At 52.8% G+C, this 16,602-nt stretch overlaps 1 protein-coding gene across 4 annotated transcripts in view; it reads left to right on the forward strand.

The window, feature by feature from the left end:
- The window catches only part of TFEB (transcription factor EB), a 49,431-nt gene that overhangs the window by 16,551 nt on the left and 16,278 nt on the right, over positions 1 to 16,602 (forward strand). Inside the window, exon 1 of one of the 4 annotated variants that reach the window (XM_084610951.1) lies at positions 3,647 to 3,722. The exons of the other annotated variants lie outside the window; for them this stretch is intronic. The gene's annotated coding sequence lies outside the window, so the exon portion shown is untranslated. Of the gene's footprint in view, positions 1 to 3,646; positions 3,723 to 16,602 lie in introns of those variants that run through there. 4 annotated transcript variants of the gene reach the window in all.

Raw genomic sequence — 16,602 nt, forward strand, 5'->3', positions numbered from 1 at the left:
TGGTACATAAATAGCATACTAAGGCTACCCTGCCAATTCACAACCTGTATTCCAGAAATATGCCGCCGCCGCTGCTCCTCCAGTGCACCAGCAGTAGTCTCTTTCACTATTAGTGTGCCCAAACTACGCTGCTGGCTCCCCAGCATGCCACTAGCTCGCGAGAGGGACCCCAGCGATGTGCGAGCGCAAACCCCTGGCCTTTCTGGGGTTGTGGAGGGCTTTCCCGTGACTGAGAAGCACCATAAAGATGGCAGGCGCTATGGAGAAGATGCTAAGGATCAGTCCTAGAGTTTAAGGCCAGAAGGGACCGTTAGATCATCTAATCTCACCTCCTGTGTCTCACAGGCAGCCCTCCCTTCAGTGTTCAATGTGTGAAGAGACATAGCCTCGTGGGAAGCTGCCTGAACCACAGAGATGGCTTTCTGATGATACAGCCTCCCAAGGCCTGCCAAGGGCTGTAAATAACCCGAGCGTCCGCAGCTAGCCATCATCTCAGTGTGGGCTCATGGGATATGTCTCCTCAGGTTTGCCCTATGCGCCCCCACATAAAACAAGACTTCCAGTCCTTCGGGGACACGAGCCTCTTCTTCATAGTGCCCCTTTCGTGCCTGTCTGGGGTGGGACATACCTCTGGTGCTATCTACTTTGACCCTTCTGTTTCGGAGGGCTTGGGCGAGGAGGCTTTCGGCAGATTTTGGTCTCTTCTCTCTGCTCATTTTGTGCCTGATCCTGGGAATTGCAGGGCATGGCTGTTGGGAATCGGTCAGGATCAGGCTTTTGGAGAGGTGGCAGGATTAGCTGGACCAGCCCCTTCATTGCCAGGTGCACTGAGAGATGTGTGTTGCGGCAAACCAACTGGCTTGGGGATGAGCTACGAAGCCTGGCACTGGTTCTAATCCCCCCTGAGGGACCGGAGTTGTTCCCATCTGGCCATTCGACGTGATCGAGGTGGGAGTCGGTCTGTTGGGTAGCAGACAGGTGCCCAGGTCACATAGGTCACCATCACGTGGCTGGGGGCAGGGAGGGGGAAGTGTCGCCCCTTGCGTCAGTCTAACAGGAGGGGCAAGGACTGCAAGGGCTGTGGACACTGAACTCCTCACTCTTGCCCCACAGGGTCCCACCAGGGGAAGGCTGGGGCCAGTGCGGGAAGCTTGCCTTGAGGCTGCTGGTGCTGTCCTTGCTCTGTGTGCACAGCGGGGGACTCCATTCTCCAGAACTGTCAATCTGGCGCCTTTCACCAGCACTAAACCAACTTCAAATCAATAAGGTGTATCTGATTTCCCTGACCCTGCAGGCGACTTTGGGGCTGCTGCCATCACCCAGCTAAACCCTAGGAGGCCCCCCAGCCGAGGGGGGCATAGGATGCCTGGGAGATCTGTGCCCCATACGCACGGGGAGAGAGCTAGCCCCTGGCATGTGGTTGTACGTGGCCGGTTCTGATCTGTTTGAACGGGACCTAGGAGGAGTGCTGGCGAGAAGGGTGCTCCCCCCTCCAGCAGTGTGTAGACAAGGCTGTACGCATTAACTGGTAAATAAACAGAGGCCTTCCGTGTCCCTCCTAGCTATTTAAATCCACAGACAAGTGAAAAGATAAAGATAGGCCCTTCAGTTCAGCTGGCCTGGGAATACTGGCAGCCGGAACCCTGCCGTAGGGGACTCTCTGGCCCCAAACACAAAGGGGGGAGGTGGTAAATAGACTCTCCACAAGGGAGGGTGTGTACTGGAGCCCCGGGCAGTGGAGCCAGCTGTGTGAGCCTTCACACAGAGTCCTTGTCGCTGTCCCCCTCTGAATCGGACTCTCGCTCCGGGGGTTCCCGCCAGTGCCAGCTCGGAGTGAGAGGCTCCTCGAGTCAATGCCGCATCTGTCTGAGCTACCGTTGTGTGTCTGGAGTGTTCCGAAGGCACCGATGGCCACAGGGAGCGGGAGGCTCCTGCTATTGAAGCCTGGGCGGTGGCAGATATTAGTGAGAGTGTAGCGGGGGGTTGGGGGAAAAGGGGAAGGAACAGCTGGCTGTGTGCGTGCAAGAGCCATCATCCCTCTTCCTGAGTATGGGAGCCAGCTGTGAATGCCCTGCACCATTACCTGGTCGCTGTCAGCTGTGGATGTGCCAAGGGGCAGGGGAAATGCTGCAAATCACAAATGGTGGGTGGGTAGGAGAACACCAGGCCCAGGGAGACCAAAACATCAGAGACAACCTATAGGCTTGTGTGTTCAGAATGGACAGGGGCTTGGATTGTTAGGAGCAGAGATGAGGCCAAGCCAACGCCCTCCCACGTCACGGCACCCTGAACTTGGGGGCCAGTTTGGACCCGAATCCGGACATTGTACCTGTCAGGTTGGGAGCTGACAGCCGTGCCACTGTAAATTCTAGGATCTGATTCTCCGTGATCCCAGCACCTTGTGCACTCAGTCACTCCAGTGCAAAAGGGAGCGTAAAACACTACTGAGTGGGAGTGGCAAGGATTTACACCTGCTCTGTCCTGGTAGAAATGACTCCCCAAGGTGTAGGGAGAATCAGGCCCCTGGTGTGGTCACTGACACCTGTGCAAGATGAGTGTAAAACTCTAGCATATCTGAGCAACAGTCAATGTCCTCTTTGCGCAAGTGGCGTTGAGTCTGAAAGCTGCAAAGCAGGGCTTGGCTCGGGGTGTTGGCTTGGCTCTACGTTAGCTCCTAACCACCTCGCCGGGGACCCAGCTCATGTCCTGATCCTCAGCCGGTGTAAATAAGCACTGCTCCCTTGAAAGTAGTGGAACTATGCTGACTTACACTTGCTCAGGATCTGACCAAATATGCCCAGCCACTGAACTAGAATGCGATTAATTTGCAAGGGCAGACGCAAATAGCAGAGCTCACTCATCTCTGAAATGCACCTTGTTTCCCTTTGAATTCCCCAGCAGGTCTGCCGGGAGCATCACTATGACTGTGTGCATATTAGCTGTCTTTCCCTACTGCTTCCCCATCATTGCTCCCACTGGTGGTAGGACAATCAAGGGTAGACAGGACTCTGGTTGGCAGCTCAGGGTCTGGCCATCGGGATGTCTAGCCCTGCTCAGAGCAGGTCTAGGTGACGCAAGCGTTAAAATGCTGTCACCGTGTCTATTATAGGGCCCTGCTGGTGATAGCAAGGGAGAGTTCTAGGGGGAAATCAGGGGAGTTTTACCCGAGAAGGTAGCGTAAGCAAGGTCTGTGTGAGAGAGGAGTTGGTCCCATGGCTTTTTACCGGTTGTTGCCATGTGAGCTGAAACCAGCAGCCTCCGTTTCATTAACCCTGTCGCTGACCTACTCTACCCAGAGTAACAACACTTGATTGCATCATATCAGAGGCTTCTCTGCTGCCAGAAGTGCCATCTTTGGGGTGAGCTGTGAAATCAAGGCCCTGACCCTCGTGGTCAATAAGGATCACATGGCATTTTTCGCAAGAATAAAGGTGTTAGTCTCAGAGTCCTGGGCAAATTCCAACTTGGGAGACTGGATCCTTCCTATTAAAATTCCACCCTCTCCCCTGCAGTTTCGGTTAGAGCCACGATTCTTCCTGTTGCTGCTCGGAATTGCTATGCAGCTGTTAAACAAGTCTCTCCTTCCCCAGAGGCAGCTGCATTTCAACTGTGGGAACTCCAAATTCATAAAGCGCTTTGTGTGCCGTTTGGACAAAGGGCAAGTCTAGTGCCAAAAGTACAGGTGTACAGGCCGGTATCCCACAGACTCCCCCTGGCCTTGGGTAAGTCACATCACGTGTCTTTGCCTCAGTTTCCCTGTCAGTATAATGTAGCTGATAATTCCTGCCACGCATGGGTGTTGCATGCCTGGGTTAATAAATGTCTGTGCAGTGCTTTGATATCAGTGGGTAGAAGTTGCAAAGGTAGGGCGGAGTATTATTCACTGAAGGCTCTTTAGTCTCTAGGGGAGCTGTGTGGGCCTAGTGGTTAGAGCAGAGGACTGGGCATCAGGCCTTGGGTCTATTCTTGGCTCTGCCACTGACTTCTTGTGTGGCCTTGGGCAATTTCTATAGCTTTGCTTCATGTCTTGGTTTGCATATCTGTAAAAGGAGGAAAAAGACCCGTCTTGTGGGCTGGGTTGTGAAGCTTAATTAATTGATTTTATGACTGCAAAGCACTGAGAGATCCTTGGATAATACAGTGTAATAGTTCCTGGCCGTTACGAGTGCCATGATAAGACTATGCCCGGGTTGAACAGAGCTGCTGAAACCTTACGTGTTGGCAGAGAGGAACTATAGACATGCGCCCTCAAACTCCTGTTCCCATGCAAGGGTCATCTGAGTGTGACTGCAGAAGCTCTGCCCCTTCCTACACATCACAGGTGGCTGCTCACCTCCCCTCCAGCTAGCGGGCAGCAGTTAGGAGGTGCTGGAAATGTGCGTATCTTCTTGGAGAGGTCACGGACCGTGCGGTAGGGGGACTGGAGATGTGGTGACGCCTCGTGGCCGTTGGGGCTATTTATTTATTTATTTTAGTTTGGCTTAGTAATTTCTTCGTCACGTTAAGGGAATGAGACAAGCAGTCCCGGGGGCTTTTTGCAACTTCCTCTCCCCCGCTGCTGCCGGGCGCTACATTAAAAGCGGGGCCCTGGGGAAATGAGGAAATGCAGGAGCGGTGTAAGAGTCAGACACATTTACCCGGACAGTGAGGGAGGGATGCTACTGGGTGTCCCCGTCCTAGTGAGGATCTGATCTCATCTCTCTACTATTCCTGGCTACGGGGAGCCACGCTCGGCATTCAGGTAATGAGAATCGTGAGCAGCGTGCGTGTTGCTCTGTCCCCACGCCCAGTGGGTACCAGATAGAGCAAAGCAAGTGGCTGTCCTTGCAGGACAGGAGGGGGGGCGCGGGTGAAGAGGGCAGCTGTGGGGCTATGTTATGACAGAGCTTGTTGGTTCTCTCATGCTGGAAGAAGGGCTGGAAGCGGGTGTGGTGTTCTGGGCTGTATTTAAAGTGCCAGGGGGCTCTGTTCCTGGGATGCCTTGTAGGAGAGTAGCCAGCTCTGGATGGGGAGGGAAAAGGCTCTGCAACTTGGTGATGCCCCCAGAGAGCACTGTGATTGTGGGACTGGGGTTCAGAGGGCAGGGGGAGCTGTCCGGAGGAAGCTGGATGTCCGAGCTTTCAGCTATATATTGTCATTACAACTTCATAGTGGGGAAAACCAGAACAAACCAAAGCCGCTGGTCACGGAGGGGTGAGGACAGGAAAGGCCTGGCATCTGTCGGAGCAAATCTCAACACAGAGTAAGCATCTCTGCTCTGCGCCCTGTCTCAGTTGCTGGTTCTTAGCTGCTCTGTGTTCTGAACCAGACAGGCAGGCATTCAATTCAGAAGGGAACAGGGGCAATTTTGTCACGCCCACGTCTGCGTGCCTCCCTCGTTGCTGCTCCCTGTCCATCCCCGTGGTACACCCCAGCACCACTGCAGTGCCCCCTGGGCACCCGCTGGGTGGTGCGGGGGTGCAGCTGGGAGCCCTGCCTACACCTGCTGTGCAGTGCGGCCTTCGCTGTGTGACGAGCGCAGCGTGAGCGCCTCCCTGGGATAGAACGCGCCATGCCACCTGCAGCGCTTGGTCTGGGCTGGCTGGAGAGCGCCAGCTGGGAGGCGGTGCAGGGCCCGTTTGTTACAGCTCTGCAGCATGGCAGTGAGCTCGGTTTGGAATAACCAGCTGAGAGATGCAGCGGTGCAGTAACGTCTGTGCCCGCTGTGGGTGGAGCCCCCTCCTTGACTCCTCCTGGCTCCGGGATCCCAGGCGCCCATCGCTGGTGGCGCAAACCTAGAGCAGGGACGCTCGGATTGCCCTTTCCCACCCCGTCAGCCTGTGATGTGACCCCCACCCCAACTTTTAAACCTTGAGCTGGGGCCTGTGTCACTGGGCCCCGGAGTCTCCATGGGCCATCCCTATGTTTTAAACTCGAGGATGGTGGTGATCGCCTGTGCTTTGCTTTTTTTAGGGCCCTGCAAACAGGGTGTGGCTCTGAGCCAGTAGCAGCAGCTGCTTGGTTGGGCTGAGTTTGGGTGCCCCTGTTTTTTAGGCATGTCTGTATGTCTCTTGGGTCTGCTTCCTGGGCCTCTGCCAAAATCGTGTGAAGCTTTTGGTGCCGAGCTGAGCCAGGCCACCTCTTGGTGAGCACTGCCCTTTCCTTCCCTTAGTGGCATTCAGAAAAGAGAAACAAGGAAGGAAGATTGCTTTTTTTTTTTTTTTTTGGTAGTATAAAGAAACAGTCATTTTCATTTCTTTCTTTTTCTGTTTCCTTTCCTAAACACTTGTGTTTATCAGTGAAGCAGCATAAACTGAGTGTCAAAGGTCCGATCTCCCCCCACCCACTGGGCCTTCCCCACTCCCCGTTGGCTCCCGGTAACAACCTTTCCACTGCTTGGGGAGTCAATATTCTAATTGATCTTTCCATTCCTGAAATGCCATGATCAGTCACAGCTGGTTAGCTCAGGGGATTAGCAATGGGCCATTGAGCCTCCTCCTTCTTGGCCTCCAGTTCATATCTGTTTAGTGGGCCTGTGTGGAATGAGTTTTGTGGCTTGTAGTTCAGCTGAAAGGTGTCGAAGGCACCACAGTTAGTCCCTTGGGTTGGGGGTCTGAGCAGAGAGGCTTCCCTCTGCTCCCTAGAGATCCTTTGAGAGCAGGTTTGTGGGGCAGTATGTAGGAAGCTTGCCCTGCTGTACATGGCGCTGTGGATCAGTCTGTGGGGCGGGCACTCTGGCTCCCTGTGCTCTGTAATGCTGGAACAGGTTTGTATAGTGTGGGGGCTGAGAGCCATTGAACCAAACTGTAAACCTTGCATATGATGGAAACCACTTCAAGCCAGGGGGTGCAACAGCACCCCTAGTTCCCGCGCCTGTGCTCTAGGACTGTGGGACACTCCAGGCAAATCGGTTACTCCATAGGGGATCCTGTCCGCCTCTGCGTACCATCCATCATGCCTTACAGCTTTTCTCGGTGGTCCTTCTATGCATATATTATTTACAGTGCATTAAATGAGTCTTGTATGGTGAGGCCCAGTTTCTCCTCTGCTGTGCAGGACGGTGTTCCTGCCTGTGTACATCTCTGTCAGTCACTCACCAGAAGCGTAGATTGGGTTTGGAGAGGCATCATCCCCTCCTTCTCTCCCATCTGTCTGGAACGCCGTGCGCACAGAGTGAAATTCAGAGCAGAGGGGCCAGCACGAAGAACTGCTGAAGTCTCATATAAGCCTTGAAATTCACCCCCATGCAGGGAAACCCTGCATGAGGCCTACAGGGGTGCCTGTCATACCTCCTTTTCAGCCTCCTTTGAGTACTACGATAAGGCTGGCAGTTGGTTCCCCTTGGCTAGGGTGGCGGCCTGTAACCTGAGCCATCCTGTGTGCTTTGCATGTGCTATATCTGGAACCTGGCTCATTACGAGCTTTATTTTTAGCCCTGATTTTTATTTTGTTTGCTTCCACTGACTGTGGCTTAGACTTTCTTCAGAGTTATTCAGTGGCAAGGAGGGTCCCAGTGCATGGGAGATCTGGATGGTAGGAGACTGGGGGTGTGGGTAGATCAAAACGGCAGCACCTTGCTTTGTGAAGGAGAAGCTGAGCCATAAGTAGCGCTGAGTGTTAGGCTGCCATTCCTTCTGTATAAATAACTGCGGGGCATATTTTATAATGGCATGGGGCGTACTGAGCCAACTGAGCGATAATTAGCTTCTGGGCAAGCGCAGCGGTGCCTGGTAACAGGCAGCTCCACAAACCCGGTCAGTCGCTGAGCTATGGCTGTGTGCAACTTTGGAAAATACAACTTATTGCCAAGCAACTGCCCTGATGCACTGGGAGTTGCTGTCCGTTGGTAGATACGTGAACAGTCAGTAAAAACGACTCCAGGGGTCTGATTCTCTGGTGCTTTCACAACAAGTGTCATTTGCACCTGTGCGTAAGGAGTGCAAAGTCCTCCCAAAGCACAGCCTTCCACTCTCACCACTGGTAACGTTTTCGTACCTACTTTGTATTCACTTTGCACAGGTGCAAGTGACAGCTCAGGTGGGGAATCAGACCCTGTGGGCTTTCGTCCCATGGTGATGTGCGCTGGATAAAACCGCTCATAGACGGGTTCCAGTTCTGTCCTTGGTTACACCAGTTCTGTTCTTGGTGGAATTACTCCAGATGGACACTGGTGCAGATGAGAGAACAATAAGATTACGACCCCAGTGAAAATGAAAAAGATCCATCAACAAAATGTGCGTCAGTAAATAACAGTGAGATACTTTTAAGGAAGCTTAATTCTTCATTCTGGCACCAGCCGTTGTATTTCAGTCCATTAATTTAATTTACTGTGGATATCCGAAATAAGCTGTGAGCTCCCATGCTACAAACTTCCTCTCCCCACAAATCATAGTGGGCGTGATTGTCTCATTTACTCTGGTATAAAATGGATGAGATTGGAATTAAGTCTAGTAGTTTATGTCTACACAGCAACTTTCCCCCAAAGGATCCCAGAGCACTTCACAAACTTAAGGCATGGTCCTGCAAACCTGTAAGATTAGGGGCTGGTCTACACTACAAAGTTAGGTTGGCTTAGCTACATTGCTCAGGGCTGCGAAAAATTTCACGCCCTGTGCGATATAATTAAGCCGCCATAGAACCCAGTGTGGACGTTGCTAGGAGAGGTGGATTTACTACATCCGTGGACGAATCCCTTCCATCGCTGTAGTAAGTATCTATGCTGCAGCTGTGCTGCTGTCGTGTTTCTAGCGTCCGTATACCCTAGATTTTCCAAAGAGCTGAAGGCCAGATTTACAAGTGCTCAGCACCCAGGATTGGGGCCAGGTTTTCCAAAGGGCTTAGCACTTAAATATGCTGTGTCTTTTGGAAAATATGGTCATTTATTATGCTACCTAAATGGGAGCACAGCTCTTTAGAAAAACTGACCCTTAGTGTAGCTGATCTCCAACTGTGATCCATGCTATATAAATCCAAGCTGTTGCTTTTTGTGTGTTTTCTTTTCTCTTTACTCTGGAAATAGGTCCTAAAGTGCTAAATTTGGATCTGAATCCAAATTCAGAACCATACAGATATTATATAAACCTTCCCTTGTGTGCGCTGTTTAAGAGTTGCAGCCTTCCACCCCAGAGACAGCTGCATTCGAGTGGTAAGTGAGGAGACCCCATGTAGAATTTAAAGATCAACTTGTTAAGCTCACTGGGATCCTTTTGGATTAATGGATTTTAAATGCAATGGGCCTGAGTCTGATTGTCCTTTAAATTATCCCTGTGTAAATCTGGAGTAACCACATTAGGGTCGGGGTAAGTGAGGAGAATCGGAGAAAGAAGTCAGATTCTCTCCTGCCATAACTCTGTTGGCCCAGCGTGGTGTTCCTAAAAAGAAAAGGAGTACTTGTGGCACCTTAGAGACTAACCACCTGCCGGAGGGCAAATGCCATCATGGTGTCAACGTGGAAATTCCCCAACAGGTGATAACCGCAGCCTCCCTGCACCTTGGCTCAGGCAAGGACTATACCCCAGATTCTGCAGGGAACTAATCTTCCTCTCTTGGTCCGTGGCTGGCACCCAGTGGGTGATCAGCACTCTGTTAGCGTGAGGTAGGAATCAGCCAGCCCCCACCCCGATGTGGCCGATACAGGCCCTGCATGCCGGGGAGGAGCAGCTCTCTGCACTGTCGAATTCCTGGCTTGACCCCCCAGCTGTGGCTCTGCGAGGCTCCCGTTTGTAGCTCAAGGCTGCACACACAGTGCCTTTGTTAGCCTGAGCTCTAGCCAGTGGGGTTGGGACGCAGAGCACGTCGGCTGCAGAGCATCCCTTCTGAGTGGGCCACTCCATCCCCCAGGCAGGGAGCAAATTCATGGATGCCATTGGAGACTGCGTCGGGGAGTGAGCAGCCCTTTAGCTCGGGGACATCTAGCACCCTGATGCAAGGGGTTAAGATACCAGCCCTCAGCAGCGTAGTTAGGGACCAGGCCCTGGGTGTCGAGTTCCTAGTGCACATTTGGCCCACTCCTGCTGGTCAGGACTCTTTTCCTCCTCCGTCTCCCTTACCGCTCTGCGCCTGCTTCCCGTCATCCTCCACTGCCCATGCTGCTCTGGACCCTCTGCCTCCCTGCTGTTCCCTAATCCATCTGAGTTTAGGATCCACCCTCTGGTCACCGTTCGCAGGCTGCACAGTGTCTGTAGGGGTGAGTGAACAAGACTCCAGCTTTCGAGATCCCAACAGGACTCCAGTGCAGGTATTCCAGCCCCACAGCTGACCAGACCTCTCCGTCTCCCGTCCCTACTGCTTGCCCTCTGCATGACTCCATGCTTCCCTGAGGCATAGGCTACCTACCGGACGCCTGTGAGGCTGAGCCCTGTGAAACAGCTCGAATGCAGTCTGGCTGGGACAGCTGTGAGGTAATCTGCAGAATCTGATGCAAATCCCCCACCCCTATTGAAAGCTGCTTGTGCTGTCTCATCACCAGGTGTAAATCGGCATTGCTCGATTGACTAGAATCTACATCCGCTGAGGATCTGGTCTTCTGTGAAACACAGACTGTACACCTGCATGATGGGCTCCTGGCCCCTGACTCTCTCCCTTCTCTCTATTTTCTTCTTCCATTCCTAGGTGCTGTTGTAATACCCACAATAAATAATAATTCATCGTGGTGCAAGAGATGCAGTGAAGCTAGGGGAAAGGGGAAGTTATCCTGTGTCTGGCGTGGGGTCAGACCAGACATAGCAACACATGCTATCTAGCAAAGTTCACAGACCGCATGGGTGTGGGTGTATGTCCGGTAATAGAATTGCCCTGCCAGTATGGGACAGATCAGTGACTGTAAGGACCAACCCACAGGTAGTGACCCTAACAGGACAGGAATAGGGTGTTAACCCCTTAGTGCCTGCCGTGTAACCAAGAATGTGTTTGGTGGTAAGTTAAAGGCACCAGGAAGAATGTTTCCCTGTAAGCAGCATTGTCAGCCTTCCCCTCCCTTTAAAGTGGTCTCCCATCCTGGGGCCAGAGGTACCTGATAATGGGGAGGGGAGTGGTACTGGTTGATCCAGCCCCAGGTACCTCTACCACTGTGTGGGTGAGTGTTCTTGGGGGCCCTCATATGACCTCCTTCCAGCCCTGGCTGCCTCTCCCTCGCCCCACTGTTGACATGAAATCCAATGTCTTCCTAAATAGAAGCCTGGAACCCAGGGAAGGGTCATCCAGGGGCACAGCACGAGCTGAGTGATTTATAGAAGGCACCTGGGCTGTTTGCTTTGGTCGCAGCTCCCCATTTGTGCCATTCGGGCTCCAGCAGTGCAGTGGCAGATGCTGCTGCAGGGAGAAAGCATCTCTCCCAGAAGCATGGTGGGTCCCTGCCTCTCCTCCTCCACTCTCTTCTCTGCCCCTGGAGCCCACAGCCTTTAGAGCTTCCCCAGCTCTCTCACCCTGGGGCAGCCACAGGACTCCTGGAGGCTGACCCCTCTGAGTTCCTTCCTCTCCGATTCTCAGCCCCAGGTCAGCAGCACCAGCCCGGGGTCACTGAGACCCAGTGTAATCTGAGAACATGATCCTTGCCAGGGTGGTGGAGAAACTGCCCAGCTTGCTGGAGCCTCCTGCCCTGAGCTTCCAGCAGGGAGGGTGGCTTCTGGGGTGGGTGTCCAGAGCTCTGTTTCAGATGATCCTGTCCTGGATTCTGGGGCAAAGGGCAAAGAAATTCTGTTCTCTTCCTCCTTTTTCTCTTCCTTTCTTTCCTTCTCCACTCCCCATTTGTTCTCTTTTGTCCCCTCCCTTCTCTCTATTTTCTTTTTCTATTCCTTTCTCTCCTCCGTTGCCTAGACACTCACTCTCTCCTTCCTGCCTGCATTCCCCCCTCCCCCCATTCCCCTCTTTTGTTTTGCGAGTCCTCTGCCCTTACCTCCCTGTGACTGACAGGAGGCACTGTTCCAAGTGGGGCCAGTGGGAACAGGTGCTCCGGTCGCAGGGCTGGAAGGAAACCCAATCCCATTGGCAGGGCTGCCTTGCTGGCTAACTGCTGATGCACCTTACCAGCCCCGAGGATGGGCCTGGGGGCTCCTGCCCGAGACAGAGCAGCCAAGTGGTGCCTTTCTGTTGGGGACTTGGCTTGGTTGGGAGGCGCATTTGCTTAGAGTCATGTCAGGCCCTGTCTAACCGGGATGGGCCCTCCCCCTGGCCCTTGTCCAGGTTTAATCTGGATTTAGACTAGGATGCGGTTACGGTAGTGCAGGCGAGACCTTGCACGAGGAAGGGCCCTTTTTCTCTCCGCCTTGCCAGGGGCCTGCACCTCTGCGAGTCACTTGTTTCCTGCTCCGGGGTAGGAGCCAGTCAATGAGATGGGCATGGGCTCTGCCCTCTGGTATCACATGGTAGCTGCAGGGAGAGGTGGAGCTAATAGAGATAGGGAAGGGGTTACAGAAGTGGGGAATTTGGCTGGAGTGGTGGAGTGAATGGGGCAAGGTGGCTGGGTGAGAGCTGGCACCTGAGAATGGTCTGAGCTGTAATCTACCTTGTCTCTCTATACTTCGATCTAGTTTGTCCATGGCTATTTGTCTCTAGATCTAATCTCTCTCTTATCTCTGTATCCTGCATCCGTCTGGGCCAGGCCCCCAGCTGGCATAAATGGCAAAGCCAATGGGACTATGCCAACTGTCTCCATCAGAGGATCTGACCAATACCTTTTGGATTACGATAGCACTCCGAGTCCCCAGTCAGGATCGGGACCCCATTGTGCTGGGTGCTCTATGCACGCAGTGTCCCTGCCAGGAGACTTTCTGTTCTAAGTTAGTGGGTTCCCTAATGGGGCCTGCTTTTCCATTTTCCTGGGATCCCGTTCCCATTTAGCCGCATGTTGCATTACCCTAGCACCTATTCATGATCCTCAGGGGCTGAGATCTCATGATCGAGGGCGGTACAAGATGCAAGGTGTAGCAGAGGTTACATAGACTGGTTTTGTGCCAGATTTACAGGTCTCTCTCTGAGGAATGTAGGGAGCCAGACGGTACTTGCTCTGGATGTTACTGGATGACCCTGAGGCTAATGCCTCTCATCTTGCAAAGAATCACAAGAATCTTTAATGGTCCACAGCTCGCGGGGACCTCACTTGTGCGTCTGGCCTGAAAGAAAGCACTGCTATGGGCCAGTGGTTTGGTTCACTCTCGGAGGGAAGAGCGCCCCCTAGTGAATCACCAGCACCACATCCTGCAGCACCCTGGGAAAGACCCCCCCTTTCCCCCCGCTTAGTTCAGGATTGTTCATGAGAGCCCAGTCTGTGGTGGCCATTCTCCAGGCTGAGCTTGCTGCCTTCAGTTTTCATGGCCCTTGTGACTCCAGTGGTTTTCATTCTCCTTCTGTCAGACCTGTTAGCCTCCCCCCACACTGCGGGTGAGTCAGAGCGAAAGCAGAAGCTGCTGAGCATTACCGAGGGTGAAGCCAAGCAGAACCGGCTGGGCTATTTTAAAACAGGCCTAATTTCCCCCTCCCCATTTCGCATCAGGGGCCTGCCCTCACTTTGGCTTCCCTTTTCCCCTCACCCTCACCTCTCCCTCTCTTCAGGTGATTGGCTGAGGAATTTCCTAAGGGGAAATAGCAGAATTCTCTGCTCACCGCCACCCCCTGTTTCTTGTAAAGCAAGTTCACAGTTAGGGGAAGGAGGGAGGCACTGTGTGGTGCAGATTTCTTGGTTGTCCTAGGCCGTCTCTGTGCTCACAGACAGCCCCACTGAGAGACCAGTGGCCAGCGATCACAGTCATAGAATCATAGAATATCAGGGTTGGAGGAGACCTCAGTAGGTCATCTAGTCCAATCCCCTGCTCAAAGGAGGACCAACCCCAACTAAATCATCATTGTTTGACTCTTGCTTGTTGTCTCTTATCTTGTATGTAGAGTGCAAGCTCTGAAGTGTCCACAGTCAGCCTCATTTTATTAGCTCTTTGGGGCCGGGGCTGCCTGTTTGCTCTGCGGAAGTACAGCCCCCAGCACAATGCGGCTCTGACCTTAGTATAGGGCCTCTAGGCGCTGCTGGCGGAGAAATAATGAACAATGATGGTGACCTCTTAGGTGTCAAGACGGATATGCAGGAGTTTGCACCCACTGAGCTAATCAAGATCCATACCTGGTTAGCTCACTAGATGCAAACCCCAGCTTGCACTTGGGGGTGGGGGGAAGGGTGGATGGCCTGTGATATGCAGGAGGTCAGACTGGTGGATCTGGTGGTCTCTTCTGGGCTTAAACTCTGTTTATTTACTTGGCGTATGCAATCCAGTCATGCCAAGCTACAGCATTCTTATCAACATCGTTCAAGGCACGACTTGCCTAAGCATAGGGGTCAGCCCTGGCCCAACTACACCGACTGCTAGGCATTGGTGGCTGACTCCGGGCTATTCCAGCATGTAAATAAGGTTCTCAGTCAAGATACGCAATGGATGGTTTTCCTGTCCCCTAGCATATTTTACAGTGGTGTGAGGTAACCGCCATGCTACCTGCTCATCTGTGCATTGATCGCCTGTGCCCGTGCATGTTTCTGTGTAGACTCCCCAGTGCTTCCAGTTGTCTTTGATCTGCCGATATTTCAGATGCTTTCATGGCAATCCCAAGCTGGATCCTGAAAGGCACTGAGTACCATCAGCCCCCCAAAGGGACGTAAAGGCACTCGGCACCTGACAGAGTTCATTTCCCCCCCCCCCCCTTGTCCTCTCTCTCTTTCATCTCTTGGTTGCATCAGCAAGGAGGGAGAAATGCAAACCTGACCAGAAACCTGGAGTCAGGAAGAGCGGCTCCCTTGGGCATCACGTGGCAGTGTGAGGAGGCAAACGTTGCTGGGGGCTCTGCTACTATGGCGACGAAGGGGCCATGTGAGACCCTGGATGGAGAGGGGCCGCATTGTGCTCTGTTGCGATGCCATGAATCTGGAGTAACTCCACTGAAGTCAGCGCAGCTATTCCACATTTACATCAGCGTCGCTGAAAGCAGGGTCTGGACTGGATGGATGGCCACGTTGCTGGGCATGGGGGACGGATGCCATCATTCTGTCTGCACTGCCTGGATCTGCTCCCGTGGGAGTGTAGACTTTGGGCTGCAGCGACATACAGCCTCTGCCTGGGGCAGGAAGGGAAGCAGGTTCTGGTTTACAGTGACTGTCAGGGACAAGCCTGTGTTGTAATTTGAGATGGGTGGTCATGGCTCGGCGCACATCACATGACCCCCTCCTCCCCAGCAGATAGCCTGTTCTGACTCTGAAGGGCCCAGAGTGGGCTACCGGCATCCTGTAGGACCGGGCCTCTGTTTCGGCAGAGAGAGGCAGACTCATCCTGGAGCGGAAGCAGAGCTTACTCAATGCCCTAGGCTGAGACCTGTTCTGTGCTTTCATTTCCTACTCCTCCCTCTCCCATCCTGCCCATCTCTAGGTTTGTCCCTACAGCTTCCCCCTCTTTGGGCACTTCCAGCCCCTGCTGGCCTTGGACATGAGCTGGGGATGCAAATTCAGAGCCTCCAATGGCTGCTCTAACTCCTCCTATTCCCTGACACAAGGGGACCACCTGTGCATGTGAGAAGGGAGTTGGGCCTCTCTGGTCCAGGCAGTCCTTGGCCTGGTTGCTGCTAGCGAGTGCTGGTGGGTTCTGTGCTGCGGATACCGGTTTGCAAGGAAATGGACCGAGGCCTACTCTCATCACAAAGTTGAGCAAGCAGCTTCACAAGGGCTGGATTTGAAATCCCTCACCTGCACAGCTGTTCTCCACTCAGCCTCCCCAAGCCACCCTGTCCTCAGTGGAAGGGATTATTAACCACTTCACTGCCAAAGCGTGCCCCGGGTATATTCATGAAATGTGCTCCTCCAGTTCAGGGTTTCATTTTCACTTGGTCTCCTGGCTGTGTAGAGTTGCGGAGTGGCTTTTAAACAGCTGCTGTTTAATAGAGAAGCAATTTCAAGACCGTTTACAAAGTGCTTTTGGGTGCCTCCAATATGGGCACATACGATTTGTTGTCATTGCTGCTTTATAAGGCTTTTCCTCTCACTGGACACTTGATGTTTATGATTATTACTCGTCACTTGCATTAGCTGGGACGTGTCCACAGTCAGCCTCATTTTATTAGTTCCAGGCCACTCTATCATCTCTCCATCCCTGTGGCGTTTATTTCTGCACTTCCCTTGACTCTCCTTCGCCTCAAGGCTTAGCATCATCTTACACATTTCACCATGTCCTCTGCTGTGTCTTCTAGCTAGTTTGCAAAAGTCATCTAACCAAAATGACACTTAATACCCCTCCCAGTGGGACCCCATGGGCACCTCTCACCACTCCCCCTCCCAGTGAGATGAGCCACCACGTATAATTAATTACCTTCCTCTTGCCGTTCAATAGCCAGCTTTTGATCCATGTAATCGTATTTCTGTCCAAGCCAGCTTGATTTAATTTCCCCCTTAGGGTATCGCGTGGCACTGTGCATCAGATGCCTCATTGAAATCCAGATATATTGTATCCACCACATCTCTTCTGTCTAACGTTATGTATTTTGTTTAAATAGGAAAAACCCTTCAGATTTTTCTGGCTACATTTATTCCTAAGTAAACCCGGGTTGTTTGGCTTCTATGTTTCCCCTTTAAATATTTCCTCATTCCTTTTGGTAGAGGAT

This window comes from Lepidochelys olivacea (genome assembly GCF_965140295.1).
Source record: "Lepidochelys olivacea isolate rLepOli2 genome assembly, chromosome: 21".
NCBI classification, from domain to species: domain Eukaryota; kingdom Metazoa; phylum Chordata; order Testudines; family Cheloniidae; genus Lepidochelys; species Lepidochelys olivacea.